The sequence below is a fragment of the Carcharodon carcharias genome, chromosome 2 (genome assembly GCF_017639515.1).
Source record: "Carcharodon carcharias isolate sCarCar2 chromosome 2, sCarCar2.pri, whole genome shotgun sequence".
Classification (NCBI taxonomy): Eukaryota; Metazoa; Chordata; class Chondrichthyes; order Lamniformes; family Lamnidae; genus Carcharodon; species Carcharodon carcharias.
Genome location: NC_054468.1, coordinates 145,081,156 through 145,095,983, shown reverse-complemented (window position 1 = coordinate 145,095,983; position 14,828 = coordinate 145,081,156). Strand labels below are relative to the sequence as shown.

General features: G+C 39.8%; 1 protein-coding gene across 8 annotated transcripts in view; it reads right to left on the bottom strand.

Annotated features, from left to right (window-relative positions):
• senp6a (SUMO specific peptidase 6a) overlaps positions 1-14,828 on the bottom strand; it is a 179,114-nt gene that overhangs the window by 144,160 nt on the left and 20,126 nt on the right. The window lies entirely within an intron of this gene.

Genomic DNA, 14,828 nt, shown 5'->3' with positions numbered 1-14,828 from the left:
TGGTTACTTACCCTCCCATCAGTAGAATCAGTAATAAAATCTGGGGCTGTTACCACAGCAAGTGAAAACAGTTAATCAGAGAAAAACATCTTGCATTTCTATAGTGCCCTTCAGAGCTACTACCTCCACCCTTGCTTTCTTCAGTAATGTAATTTACATTGCGTCTAGGCTGAGCGAGCTTTTTGTGTGAGACTAGTTTGTTTAGCAACTTCTTTTAATCCATTTATATCCTATTACATTATCCCTTTAAAGGTCATGGAAACCCCAATGCCTGTTCAGCATAAACCAACTCATTTGACCTCCCATCTCTATAGTCTCACCTCACACGTCACATGTGAAAGCTCATGAATTTAGTCATCTCCAAAATCTATACTATCAGCTCAGCCACTCTTGCTTAATGCTTTCCCACCTCCTGACTAACCACCTTCTCTCAAATACCCTGTTAGTGCTCTTCAGAGTCAAATTCTCCACAAAAACTCCTACAAAACTGCTCCCTTGAACTCCTCCCACTCAATCCAGATCACTCAATTCCTGCCTCTTGATCTGATGAAAACTGACATAGTAAAGCTTTCTTCCTTTTCTGGCATAAAAACGCTAAACCTTGAAAACTGCCACCATCACTCCCTCCTTAAAAGGTCCAATTAAACACCTCCAAACTCTTCAATTGTTGTCCCTTATCTTCCCCTGTCCTTCAGTGAGCTTGCATGTTATCACAATATAACCCACTGCTCCTATTATTCCTTGATCAAGTTCCTTCAGTCAAGTATTGGTCCTGCTCACAACACCAAGATTGCCGTCCAGGTTACCAATATTCTATGTAACTGTAATAGTGCCATTTCCTTTCCTTGTCCTCAACACAGTTGATCAATCAATCCTCTTCAAGGGCCCATAGCCATTGCACTCCCTATCATTTTCATTCCAGTTTATCCCAATATTACCTATCTAGACCTAAGCTTTCAGTGGCCTCCAGCTGCCTCAGAGCTGTCTAGTTCGTGTTTCTCATGAATCAGCCATGATTCAGTTGGTAGCATTCTCCCCTCTTAGTCAGAAGGTTTAAATCCTAATCCAGGACTTGAGCACAAACAATCAAAGCTGACAGTCTAGTGCAGTACTGAGAGAATGTCTTTTGGATGCAGCATTAAACTCAGGCACAGTCTCCCCTCTCCAGGTGAGTGCAAGAGATTCCATGGCACAATTCTGAAGAACAGGGGAATTATTCTGAGTCAATATTTATCCTTCAATCAACATCACAAAAACAGATTAACTGGTCATTATCACATTGCTCCTTATAGAAACCAACTGTGCGCAAAATACTGCTGTGTTTGCTACACTACCAACAGCAGTGGCACATTATAGATCATGAATTCCAAGTTGCTTTGGCAAGCATGTTGCAGTCTGGAACTTCGGATAGTGCTGGTAGAGGCTCTAACTATCACATGGCTTGCCAGGAATTTCTCCTGCTCTTACCACCTACCAAAGGCGTGCGTCAGAAGGATTTGCAGGTTGATAGTCAACATATTTGGCCGCATTATGAACACATCATCTTTGGCCATCAAGTCCTGAGTTGGGAAACAAACCAGGAGCTTCTGGTTCAGAGACATTATCAACAGTGGCTACACTTCAAAAATGCTTCTTGTGGTCGTGAAAGGTGGTATATTAATGTAAGGTTTACATCTTTATTTTCTCCTTCTATTTCTTCCTCTTGGTGAAATAATTTGCAAGCATGAGGTTGGCTTACATGTACAACAATAGCCAGCTTCACTATCCTCAGATACATGTGCTGCTGTCTGGCCGGCGTTGCCTTGGGCGAGGCCGGCGTAAGTTTTTCACTTTAGCCTCCAAATCCATAATTCACAATACTTCCCTGGGCTTAGCCTGACTGAACTAAACAATGGTCAATCACTCTGTTCCACAAGACCCTCAACTCAGCTTCAAATCTCAAGTTGCTGCTTGCATCTCTAATCTTTCAACTCTGACCTTCTGAACTACCTTCCACCTTTCCAGTGATCACAGCCTTCAGTGATCACAACCTAACACACAAACCACTTTTCAAAACCCTTTGCCTACGCATTGCTCTCCATTTTCAAAATCTTCATATCACTTTATAGTGGTTTAAGTGACCTTCCTCAACATTTCTCCCATATTTTGCTCAATATCCAGTTCCTTACTTTACAATATTTCACTGATGTAAGGGTGCTATATAAATGCAAACTACTGTTGACATCTTAAAGGAAATGAAGTTATGCCAATCATTTATGAAAGCATATCACTCTGATCTGTACAGACACAAGTGCAGCAGAGATTGATACAGTTGCATGACTTATGAGCAGTCTTTTATCTCTATTTCCAGATCAGAACCGTTGGGCGCAGCCAATTTGTTCTGTTGAAGGGTCTTGAGGACTCGAAATGTCAACCTTGTTCTTCTCCGCCGATGCTGCCAGACCTGCTGAATTTTCCCAGGTAATTCTGTTTTTGTTTTGCAATTATTCTGGTACTTGGTTGCTTTATTCTTCTGAGCTGCAAGCATCAAACTTACTTCTTGTCACAGTAGAGATGTCACAGTTCAACATATCCTCTGACTCACTGAGGAATTCTATGGGAGAACTGCTGGATTAAAGCATATTCCCTTATTTATTTAAAGGGAAAAATCAGGCTTAAAAAGAGGCATTTGTTGACATGGTTTCAAAATCTACTAGTCCATGTTAAACCCTCAACTGTAGCTATTTCACATTTCTCACGTACAATTGGAAGGTTAGCAGAGCAAAGTTGCCATGTATGAAATAGCATTTACAATCAGACTGAAAAGACATACCCCTCCCTCACTCTGAATTCTCTTCCAGTGACCAGTCAATTGCTTTATTTCTAAAGAGGCACACACACAGAAATGATCAAAAGATAATTAGAGCAGAGGAAAGCTATTTAGTCCATCTTAAATCATCTGTCCAGTGAGACTCTTATGCCTATCGCCAGCTGTAGCATTCAATTGTTTCTTAAATGATTCCAGAGGTCTTTCCTTCATTACTCATCTTGATGTTTATTCCACATGTTGATGTGTATGTGTGGAGTAGAATTTCCTGACTTTCAGGCCTAAAATTGTCTTGTACTAGCTTGAAACTGGTCCCCCATTTCTACTTCTCCACTTTAAAATATTATTCTAGGTTAACTTTGCCCAAAGCTTTTAATCTTATGTACTCCCTACAGGCCATTCTTTCCATTCACCAAACTTTCCCCATTTGACAGGAAATATAGAAAAGCAGCATATTATTTAAATGGAGAGAGATTGCAGACCTCTGCAGTACAGAGGGATTTGGGTGTCCTGGTACATGAAACACAAAAAGTTAGTATGCATGTACAGCAAGTGATTAGGAAGACAACTGGAATTAAGTCATTTATTGCAAGGGAAATGGAATATAAAAATAGGGCAATGTTGCTACAGTTTCCAAAGGATGTTGATGAGACTACATCTGGAGTACTGTGTACAGTTTTGGTTTCCTTATTTAAGAAAGGATATAGTTGCATTAGCAGTGCAGAAAAGGTTCACTCAGCTGGTTCCTGGGATGAAGGGATTGTCTTATGAGGAAAGGTTGGATAGGTTGGGCCTGTATCCATTGGAGTTTAGAAGAATGAGAAGCGACCTTATCAGAACATATGATTCTGAAAAGATGTTTCCCCTTATGAGGGAAACTAGAGCCAGAGGGCACAGTTTAAAAATAAAGGGGTCTCCCATTTAAGATAAAGATGGGGAGAATTTTTTTCTCCCAGAGGTTCATCAGTCTTTGGAACTCTCTTTCCCAGAGGGCAGTGGAGGCACGGTCATTGAACATGTTCAAAGTCGAGTTTAGATTCTTGACTGACAAAGGAGTCAAAGGGTGTAGGGGGCGGTCAGTAAAATAGCAGCCACAATCAGATCAAGCATGATCTTAACAAAAGGTGGTGCAGACTCAAGGGGCCGAATAGCCTGCACCTGCACCAAATTCATATTTATGTTCATATAACTCAGTCCCCCAAAAACTGTGGATCAGTGCAGGAATGAAGCACATGACTGTCTCATATGCCTGAATATCTCCCTTATTTCACAATAAGCCAGAAAGGATGTCATATTCAAGGCCATAACTGACCAGTGCACAGCACCATTTGATGACCACTTCCTCGGAATTACATTCTATTGTTTTGGATATACAATTCAACATCCCACTGTCTCAGATGGTTCAACTCTGCACTGATTGGACACAATTAGCTTCGAGTCTACAAAGAATCCTTAGTCATTTAACTTCATTCTCAGCTATCTCAATGCAACTCACCAAGTAGCTTATTTTTTCCTTTTTTAAAAACTTGTTCAAGGGATGTGAATGTCACTGGCAAGACTAGTTTTTTTTGCTCATTTCTAATTGCTTTTTAACTGAGTGGCTTGCTAGGCCAATTCAGAGGGCAGTTAAGAGTCAACCATATTGCTGTGGATCTGAAATCACATGTAGGCCAGGCCAGGTAAGGGCAGTAGAATTAATTCCCTAAGGGACATTAGTGAACCAGATGGCTTTTACAACAATTGACAATGGCTTTATAGTCCATTATTGAGACTACCTTTCGAACTGAGATTTTATTAACTGAATTTAAATTGCAATTTAAAATTCTACCAGCAGCCGTGGTGGGATTTGAACCCATATCCCCACAGCATTAGTCTGGGCCTCTGGATTACTAGTCCAATGACCTAAGAACATAGGATGTGTAGTATGCCATTTGGCCTGAATTTGCTCCACCACTTAACTAGAGCATGGCTGACCTTCTACCTCAGCGCATCTTCCTGCACTATCCCCATTGTAAGGAACATATCTTTTTATTCTGTTAGATGTGGGTTAAAATTACAATGGCTGCAGGTTGAAAGACATGTCCACTGGAACAAGATGAAAGATACACACAATGCTGCAGTCCTAGAATGGAGCGTGCCATGAAAGACAGGATGCTGCCAGAAAGGAGCCCTAGACAAGGGAGCTGCCTGACAACGGCATTTTAATTGGATCCTGACCAGGTGACCAGATTTTTGTCTGAGAGCAGTGCAATTGAATAGCCCCTAGCCTGAAAGGAACAAGACCTAAAGCCTCTTTCACTTATGTGTAGAATATTCCAGTAATTCTATATTAATAGCTAGCTGGATTTTTCTTCTCATATCTCTATAACCTGTTCTCTCTCTGAAAATCCCTGTCAAGAGACAAAGGGGAAAATCACTGTTAGAGACATTGAAAGGCAAATGTTCAACCAGTGAACTAAATACTGAAAGTGCTCGAAGACCTCATGTCATCAACAAGAAGTGAAAGGAATTTGGAAGGCATCGATCAAAATCAACCCATCGAACCCTGTACTCTGGAATTGGTATGATTGAACTGTTCTATCCCACCCTTAAAATCCATTTTTTTTGTGTGTCTTATGTGTCTTGTATGTGTGTGTATGGGGATTTAAAAAGGGGCAGAGTTTAGGTTATAGACTTAAAAATTAGCAGTTCATACTTCTTTCTTTTGCCACTGGCTAATGACAGTTTGTTCAATAAACAGTTATTTACTTATTAAGTTTACAAACCTGGTGCTTGTATTCTGTAAACCTAAATTAAGCAGTTAGGTAGATTTGGGGCAATCTGGTGGTTTGGTCAAACTTTTCACATTTGTCACGACTTGGGGAACAATGGGGCTTGATATTACAGTGCACTATCCCCAGTGGGTCATGGCAAAATGCTGATCTACTGAAAATAGCTAGTACGCTTAATACATTTTAAGAGCTGCCTTTGTAATCAACAACTGTGGCAATGCAAAATGATTAGTGCCATTTGCCCGATACAGGCAGCTACCTGGCAGAACCGTGGACTGTTGTGAACTGTACTGAGAACAAACAAGATCCTTGTATAATGGGCAACAGGAAAGAGGAACAACCTGCTTGCATTAGCAGGTTGCTACAAAGTAGCAGAGTTTGCTTTCCAGTCATTGACTGCTTTGCTATTGGCCATTGAAGAACTTAGAGATGGAAACAGCTCTGAAATTGGAAGAGTGATTTTTTTTTATTGATTAGTCATCCATGACGAACCAAAGTATTCAAGCTAGGATAAAAAAAATTGCTTTTTAAGAATAAAATACCAACCTAGATATATTGAAAATACTGCAAAACAGAATAGATTTTCAACAGTCTTTTTGAATTCTCCATTCCCCTGTATATTATTTAGTCAGAAGGGCAAGTTTTCAGACTTGAAACAAGTTTTGCAATTGCAAATGGAGTGAAACATTTGCAATGTTTTGGGTATTTTGACAGTGACAAAGGTGCATTTTCACTCCAAACTTCAGGCAATGAAAAATTTGACTAATCAAATGTAATGGTGTATACATTTTCCCCTGAAATTGTCGAACATGTAAAACTGATTCCCTCCACCACTGACGATCAGAGGCAGCAGTGTGTACAATCTACAGGATGCACTGCAGCAACTCACCAAGGCTTACTTGACCACACCTTCCAATCCTGCAACCTCTACCACCAAGAAGGACAAGGATAGTAGATGCATGGGAACACCACCACCTGGGAGTTTCCCTCCAAGTCACACACCATCCTGACTCAGAACTGTATCGCCATTCCTTCAATGTTGCTGAACCAAAATCCTGGAACTCCATTCCTAACAGCACCACGTGGACTGCAGCGGTTCAAGGCAGCAGCTCACCACCACCTTCTCAAGGGCAATTAGGGCAATAGAAGCTGGCTTAGCCAGTGACACCCACATCCTGTGAGAGAGTATGAAAAAAAGATCCTGTACCCCATCCTTAGTTCTTAGCAGCAGTGAGGCAGCTAAGGATTTGAAATGCATGATCCTGACTGACATTCAAATGCAGTACTGAGGGAAGTGATGCTGTTGAAAATGCCATCTTTCACTGAGATGTTAAACTGAGGCCCTGACTACCCTTTAATCTGAATGAAAAAGATCCCATGGTGCAATTTTTAAGAATAGCAAGGAGGCTCACTCGTGTCCTGGTCAATATTTATTACTCAACCAATATCACTGGAGCAGATCATTCAGTAATTATTACATAGTTGTTTGAGAGCTTTTAACTGAAGACACATAATGTACAAAAATGAAGAGCCACTTTCTCTACCTTATCATTAAATATCTAAATAATTATGAACCCAAATCTTACTCATTACACAGAAGAGTACATATTATCCTGACATATCAGCAAAATTATCCAAACTCTCATTAGCAGTGCATCTTGAATCAAAATGCAAAGAATGACATCATAAAGCTTTTCAATTTTGATTCACAGCCTATAACGTAACTTTAAAAAAATGTACTTTAGAAATAATTCAAACAACTACACCAGAAAATCTATGTGGTTCATTCTAACAATTTTCTAACTATGTACTGTTTTAGTCTCCTTATTTAAGGAAGAACTTAAATACATTGGAAGCAGTTGAGTGAAGGTTTACTAGACTAATACCTGGAATTGGAGGGTTGTCTTAGGAGGAAGGGTTAAAGAGTGAGAGGCAACTTGATTGAAACATATAGGATCCTCTGGGGTCTTGACAGGGTAGATGTGGAAAGGATGTTTCCCCTTGTGGGAGAATCTAGATCTAGGGGGCCACTGTTTAAAAATAAGGCTTCACCCATTTAAGACAGAGATGAGGAGATTTTTTTTCTCTCAGGGTCATGAGTCTTTGGAAATCTCTTCCTCAAAAGGTGATGAAAGCAGAGTCTTTGAATATTTTTAGGGCAGAGCTAAATGGATCTTTGATAAGCAAGAGTGTAAAAGGTTATTAGGGATTGAGGTTACAGTCAGATCAGCCATGATCTTATTGAATGGCAGAGCAGGCTCAAGGGGTCACGTGGCCTATCCTTGCTCCTAATTCATATGTTTGTAAGTATGTTCGCACTTGCATTGTGTCCCTTTGGATTTCAACCATTCAAAAGTTAAAGCAAAGCAAAAGAAAAAACACACAAGATTCTGCAGCTGTTTTCAGGAATTCCTTCCTCACATCCATAAACAGTGCAGCAACTAAAAAGTAAGTGGATATAAAACCAACAATGGCAGATGGCAAGAAGCTTGAAAGGCCCCAGGATAATGTGCAGGATACATAGCCAAATATAAAGTTTGAGAACAGTCAGGCCCATAAAACAAGTATGGTTACAATGTCCAGTCATGGACAGATTTCAACCTCCAGCTTCCTGTAAATTTTATTGTTAGCTACTAAATGACAATTTTTAAATGTGGAAAAAATAGAAAAAATATGGCAGATTAAAAAATATAGCACTCAAGGAGTTTTAAATGTAGCTTTAGGACAAATACACCAGTAATCATCCAACTCAACCACTCTCCAACCTCCCCAAAAATAAAATTTTCCCATTTTTATGTAAAAAGAATTGTTTCTTACAAAAAGACCTGCATTTATATCACATTCTTCACAAGGATTGGAGTGTCAAAGCACTTTCCAACCAAAAAAGTACTTTTTAAGTATTATTATTGTAATGTAGACAACATAACAACCAATTTGCGCAAGGCAAACTACCACAACAGCAATACGATATTGAGCAGATAATCTGATTTTGCAGTTTTGATTAAGGGATCCGAGATAGTGCCATGGATCTTTTACATCCACCAGAGCAGGCAGGTGGGGCCTCAGTGTAACATTTCATTTATAAGAAATCTCATCTCAAAAATTTTCTAATCAATAGTTTTAATATCTGATAAAACAAATGGGTGGAACAGCAAAACAAAATCCTCAACATACCAGAATCCCAAGCTTTAAAAGTGTAACTTGATCTACTCCATCCAATGGAACCAATTGCGATGGAATCATGGAATGCAATCCCAAAATGTTAGTAAATGTCCAGAGACCAGTGTAATAAAATCAGAAATAAAACCAGAAAATGCAGGAAAAACATAGCTGTTCTGGCAGTGTCTGTGGTGAGAGAAAAAGTTAATGTTTTAGTACAGTGACCCTTAATCAAGTTTTCAGCATCCACAGTACTTTGCTCTTATATTAAAATCAGAGTTTCATTTCAGTCATTCGTGACCCTGCTGATAACCTATAACCTCTAACATACAGTTCCATTGTGATCAATCTAACTAAGTATCAAACAGAGCTCATAATGTGCATCTGATCTGATACCACTCATTTTGTGCTCCCACAAATGGCGAATTTCACCCTCACCTTTCCTTTGTCTTCCTGTCTCCAGAACTACTTCCTGTCTCCAGAACTATTTTGTCTTGGAGTTCAAATTTGAACAAGAAAAAAACACTCTTCATCAAGCCAACTCCTTCAAACAGACAGCAAAGAAATTGCACCAAAGAAATTGCATCAACAAAATGATAACTGCTTGAAACAAAGCAGTCAACCATCTATCAGAACAGTTGCTCTAAGCTGCAAAGGATAAACAATTAACGGAACCAGAAAAAAGGACGAAGAGAAGAAACAGATATTCCAACCATTGGCAGTTAATGGGTTAAATGTCTTTAACCTGTTTACAAAAATCTAGCAAGAGATTGATAACTGATATATGTTTACTTTGGTCTTCTCAGTTCTCTTTCTTCAGGTGATTTCCCTCTCTCCTTTAAACCTGCTGCCATCACCCCTAACCTCAAAAAAAAGCCTTTGCCCCCACCATCCTTGCAAATGACAACTTCATCTCAAACTTCCCTTTCTGGCCTACATGTGACTCCAGGCTCACAACAACGTGGTTGACTCTTAACTGCCCTCTGAAAGGGCCTAGGAAGCCACTCAGTTCAAGGGTGATTAAGGATGGGCAACAAATGCTGGCCTTGCCAATGACCCCCACATGCCATGAAAGAATAAAGAAAATGTCCCAACGCATTGCTTGTTACTTCCTCAAAAAACTGTAATAAATTAGTCAAACACAAATTTCCCTTTCACAAAACCATATTGACTCTGCCTGATTGCATCGAGATTTTCTAAGGGCTCCGCTATAACCTCCTTAATAATTGATTGCAGCATTTTCCCTACGACAAATGTTAAGCTAATTGGTCTATAGTTTCTTGCTTTCTGTCTCCCTCCTTTCTTGAATAGAGGAGTTACATTCTCTATTTTCCAATCTGACGGGACCTTTCTAAAAGCTAGGGAATTTTGGAAAATTAAAACCAATGCATCTACTATCTCAGCAGCCACTTAAGGCTCTAGGATGAAGTCCATCAAGGCCTGAGGACTAGTCCATGCTTCTGAAAGGCTGTAATTTTTCAACTATGCCCTCCAGCTCTTGGCTCCTGAATCAGCAAATAGTTTCTCTCTAGCTACCCTGACTGTTCATTAATATGTTGAAAACTTTCATCAAATCATCCCTTACCACTCTAAATTCCAGGAAATGCTGTTTAACCCTAGCTTGGATCATCTTCTCTTGTAACTTAACCCTTGAAGTCCAGGTATCATCCTAGGAGATTTATACTGCATTCCCTCCAAGGCCAAAGGTGTGATAACCAGAATTGTTCACAGCTCTCCTGGCATGATCTAACCAAGGTTTTGTATAGCTGAAGCATGGCTTCTACCTCCTTGTATTCAAGTTCTTTACACATAAAGGCCAGCTTTCCATTAGCTTTTTGATTATCTTCTGCACCTGTTCACAAAATTTTAATAATCTGTGTACCTGGGTCTGGTCTCTTTGGACTCCTATTTTCTTTCAGCATTTAGAAAGTAGTCTGTTCCATTCTTTTTAGATCCAAAATGGATCACCTCATATTTGCCTGCAACAAGTTATATTTATTATATCACCCTTAATGAAATAAAACATTCCAAATTGCTTCACAGGGGCCTGAGCCACCAAGGAGGTATTAGGTCAGAAGACCAAAAGCTTGGTCACAGATACATTGAAATCCATTTGCCACAGATTCTCCATTATCTCTTTGTAATGTTATGCTACCACCTACATTATTTCAGTCACCTCTTCAAAAAATCCAATTGGATTTGCCAGGCATGACCTACCCTTTACAAATCCATGGAGCCTCTCTGATCAACTGAAGATTTTCAAGGTGTTCAGTAACCCTGACCATCTCAACTCTAACAACTTACTGACAACTCACATTATGCCAACTAGTCTATAATTCCCTTGTTTTCCTCGCTAACCTTTCTTAAATAGCACAGTGACATGCGCACTTCAAAAAATTTAAATCAACAATTCCAAAATCAAGAAAACTTTGGAAGATTATAACTAAAGCATCTGCAATATTCTGGCCTACTTCCTTTAAAACCCTGAGATGAAAACCTTCTGCTCCTGGGGAGTTGTTATTCTCCATCCTATGATTTTCTTCATTAGAGAGAACTTGTTTATGTTAATTTTCATGAGTCCCTGTCACTGATTCAAAATTAGCTTCCTTGGGCTGTCTGGCATGCTGACCTCATCCTCTACTGTAAATTCTGATAATCACCTTTAAATCAGTATCTTCTGGTTCCCAAATCTTTGCTAATGGGAACAGTTCATCCCTATCTACTCTGTCTAGACTGCTCATGATTTTGAGCACCTCGATGAAATCGCCTCTAAACCTTCTGTTGTAACTCTTTCGAGTACAAACATGTTTCCATCTGTTTCAGATGAAGTTACATTGTTTCATAGTTTGCCATTGTGAGATTTGAACTCTTGATCTTACGGTTACAAGCCCAGTACCATAACCACTTGGCTGTTTAGGCCAAGATAATTTGTAACTCTTTCGAGTACAAACACGTTTCCATCTGTTTCAGATGAAGTTACATTGTTTCATAGTTTGCCATTGTGAGATTTGAACTCTTGATCTTGGGGTTACAAACCCAGTACCATAACCACTTGGCTATTTAGGCCAAGCTTTAACACGTTTCCATCTGTTCCTGTTCAGATGAAGTTACATTGTTTCATAGTTTGCCATTGTGAGATTTGAACTCTTGATCTTGGGGTTACAAACCCAGTACCATAACCACTTGGCTGCAGCTTCTCCAGTTTATCCACATTACATTTAGGAGGTTTATAAGATTACATTTTGGACTGTATTTTTAAATTCAGGTTAAAATGAAGGTGACTATTCTGAATCCTGCCTGACAACGGGCCTGGTTAAGTCAAGGGACCTGCAGGTGAGGGAGAAAAATCACTGGAGGGTGCTTTACTGCTTTGGGAAACCCACTGAAAACTGAGGGAAGCACCTGGAGACTGAACTCAAAGTTACTACTTGGTGAAACGGATAACGTGAACCCATCGGAAGTGTTTGTGGACTGTTTGCTATAAGGAAAACAATGTGTGGAGATTGTGATGTATGATAATTATACAAGGGAGTGTTCCCTGTTGTTTAAAGTAAAAGTTGCCTACAAAAAGGAAAATGTGTAGTCATTTGTTACAGTAGCAACTTTAAAATGTGAAATCTGGTGTGTCATCTTTTTCAGCTATTAAATGGAAGTTTGAATTTCTTTTTAAACGTTATTGGTCTTTATGGGGATTGTAACAAAGTCCCTCATCCCTGGAACCTTTCTCATAATTTTTTCTGCACCCTCCCCAAAGCCTTCACAGTGCAGTGCCCAGAACTGGCCACAACATTCAAGATGAGTCAAGCCAGTATTTTATCAAGGCTTGTCATACCGTCCTTGCTTTTGTACTCTGTGCCTCTATTTATTATGCCCAGCAACCTGTATGCTTTTATCACTGCTTTCCTCAACCTGCCCTGCTGCCTTCAATGATTTGTGCATATATACCTCCAAGTGTCTGCTCCTACACACCCTTTACAATTGTAGCCTTTAATTTATTTTGCCTTTCCTAGTTCTATCAAATTGCATCACTTTACATTTCTCTACATTAAACTTCATCTGCCGCTAATCTGCACATTTCACCAGCCTATGTCCTCTTGAAGTCCATCCTATCCTCCTCACAGTTCACAATACTTCAAAGTATCATGGATACCAGGTAAAAGACCCTGGGTATTATATCCTAGTGCGCCCAATAGTGTCTCATAAATTTAACTCAGGTGCCTGCTGAGTTAAAATAAAGCACGTCAATATTTCCATTATACTGGCAGCAGAGAAGTCACATATTCCCCACTACAACTATGGCTTCACAGATTGGTACTGATCTCCCATGTTTGCTTTGCGTGATCTATTTAGATTTGCATACAAAGAAAAAGGTGCACTGCTTCAACAAAACATGAAGAATCCTGTGGCAACTGGATTTTTCACTTCATCCTTCAGAATGGATTATTTTTATGTCAAAAATGGTTGAAAATACAATTGAAAGTACCTTAATATGAAATTACCTTAAACATTTACTCCCTGTACCATCAACACACCTTGGGTGCATGTACTGATGCACTGCAGAAACTTACCAAGCTTTCTTTGACAGCACCTCAACATGCCTGTGACCTCTACAAGCTAGAAGGTCAAAGGCAGCAGATACTGTTCCCATATGCCAGCTAGTGCCCTTCCAAGTTACACACTATCCTGACTTGGCAATATATCAACATAATGTTGCTGGGTCAAAATTCTGAAACTTACCATCTAATAGCACTCAGGAATATGTACACTATATGGACTGCAGTGGATCAAGAAAATGGCTCATCACCACCTTCTCAAGGGCAGTTAGGGACAGGCAATAAATACTGGCTTTGCCAACGATGCACATGCCATGATTGCAAAAAGCCATGTAGTAATGTCTGTGTAAAAAGGTGCTATATAAATGCGAGTGCCTAAACGTGCATTTTTAGTTTATCAACCTAAAGCAGCAGGTAATTAGCATTGTTTGGACAATTAATTGACACAACAGCCTGTAAATGAATCGGCAATTTTCTACATTTAATGCAGGTAGCGTAATTCGCTACCTTAATATCGCAACTTCAAAAACACAAAGGGAAGCAGTGAAATGCCGGTTTCTGAGCAATAACAAATCACAAAAATCATCCTGAGGTCCTGTTAAACCTAATAACAAAGCTCCAAAAATAAAGTGTAAAGGAGCCTTGATGGCACTGAATTTCAGTGTGTTGACTGAAATACAGAACAAGATTGGATGTGGATTCACAACTTGCTCAACCAACAAAGTAAAACCAGTGCCAAGTGAGAGATTCTGAAGTAGAGACGAGAACAGTGGCTGAATGGTCAGTAGCACCTCCTAGAGGCCAACAATGAAGACCTCGGCATTTGTCTTCACAGCACCAAAGGGATAAAAAAAGATAAAAACAGAATTACCTGGAAAAACTCAGCAGGTCTGGCAGCATCGGCGGAGAAGAAAAGAATTGACGTTTCGAGTCCTCATGACCCTTCGACAGAACTTGAGTTCGAGTCCAAGAAAGAGTTGAAATATAAGCTGGTTTAAGGTGTGTTGGGGGGGGGGGGGGGGGGGGGGAGAGAGAGAGAGAGAGAGAGAAGTGGAGGGGGGTGGTGTGATTGTAGGGACAAACAAGCAGTGATAGAAGCAGATCATCAAAAGATGTCACCAACAATAGAACAAAAGAACACATAGGTGTTAAAGTTGGTGATATTATCTAAACGAATGTGCTAATTAAGAATGGATGGTAGGGCACTCAAGGTATAGCTCTAGTGGGGTGGGGAGAGCATAAAATATTTTAAAATACTTAAAGATAATGGAAATAGGTGGGAAAAGAAAAATCTATATAATTTATTGGAAAAAAAACAAAAGGAAGGGGGGAACAGAAAGGGGGTGGGGGATGGAGGAGGGAGCTCAAAACCTAAAGTTGTTGAATTCAATATTCAGTCTGGAAGGCTGTAAAGTGCTAGTCGGAAGATGAGGTGTTGTTCTTCCAGTTTGCGTTGGGCTTCACTGGAACAATGCAGCAAGCCAAGGACAGACATGTGGGCAAGACAGCAGGGTGGAGTGTTAAAATGGCAAGTGACAG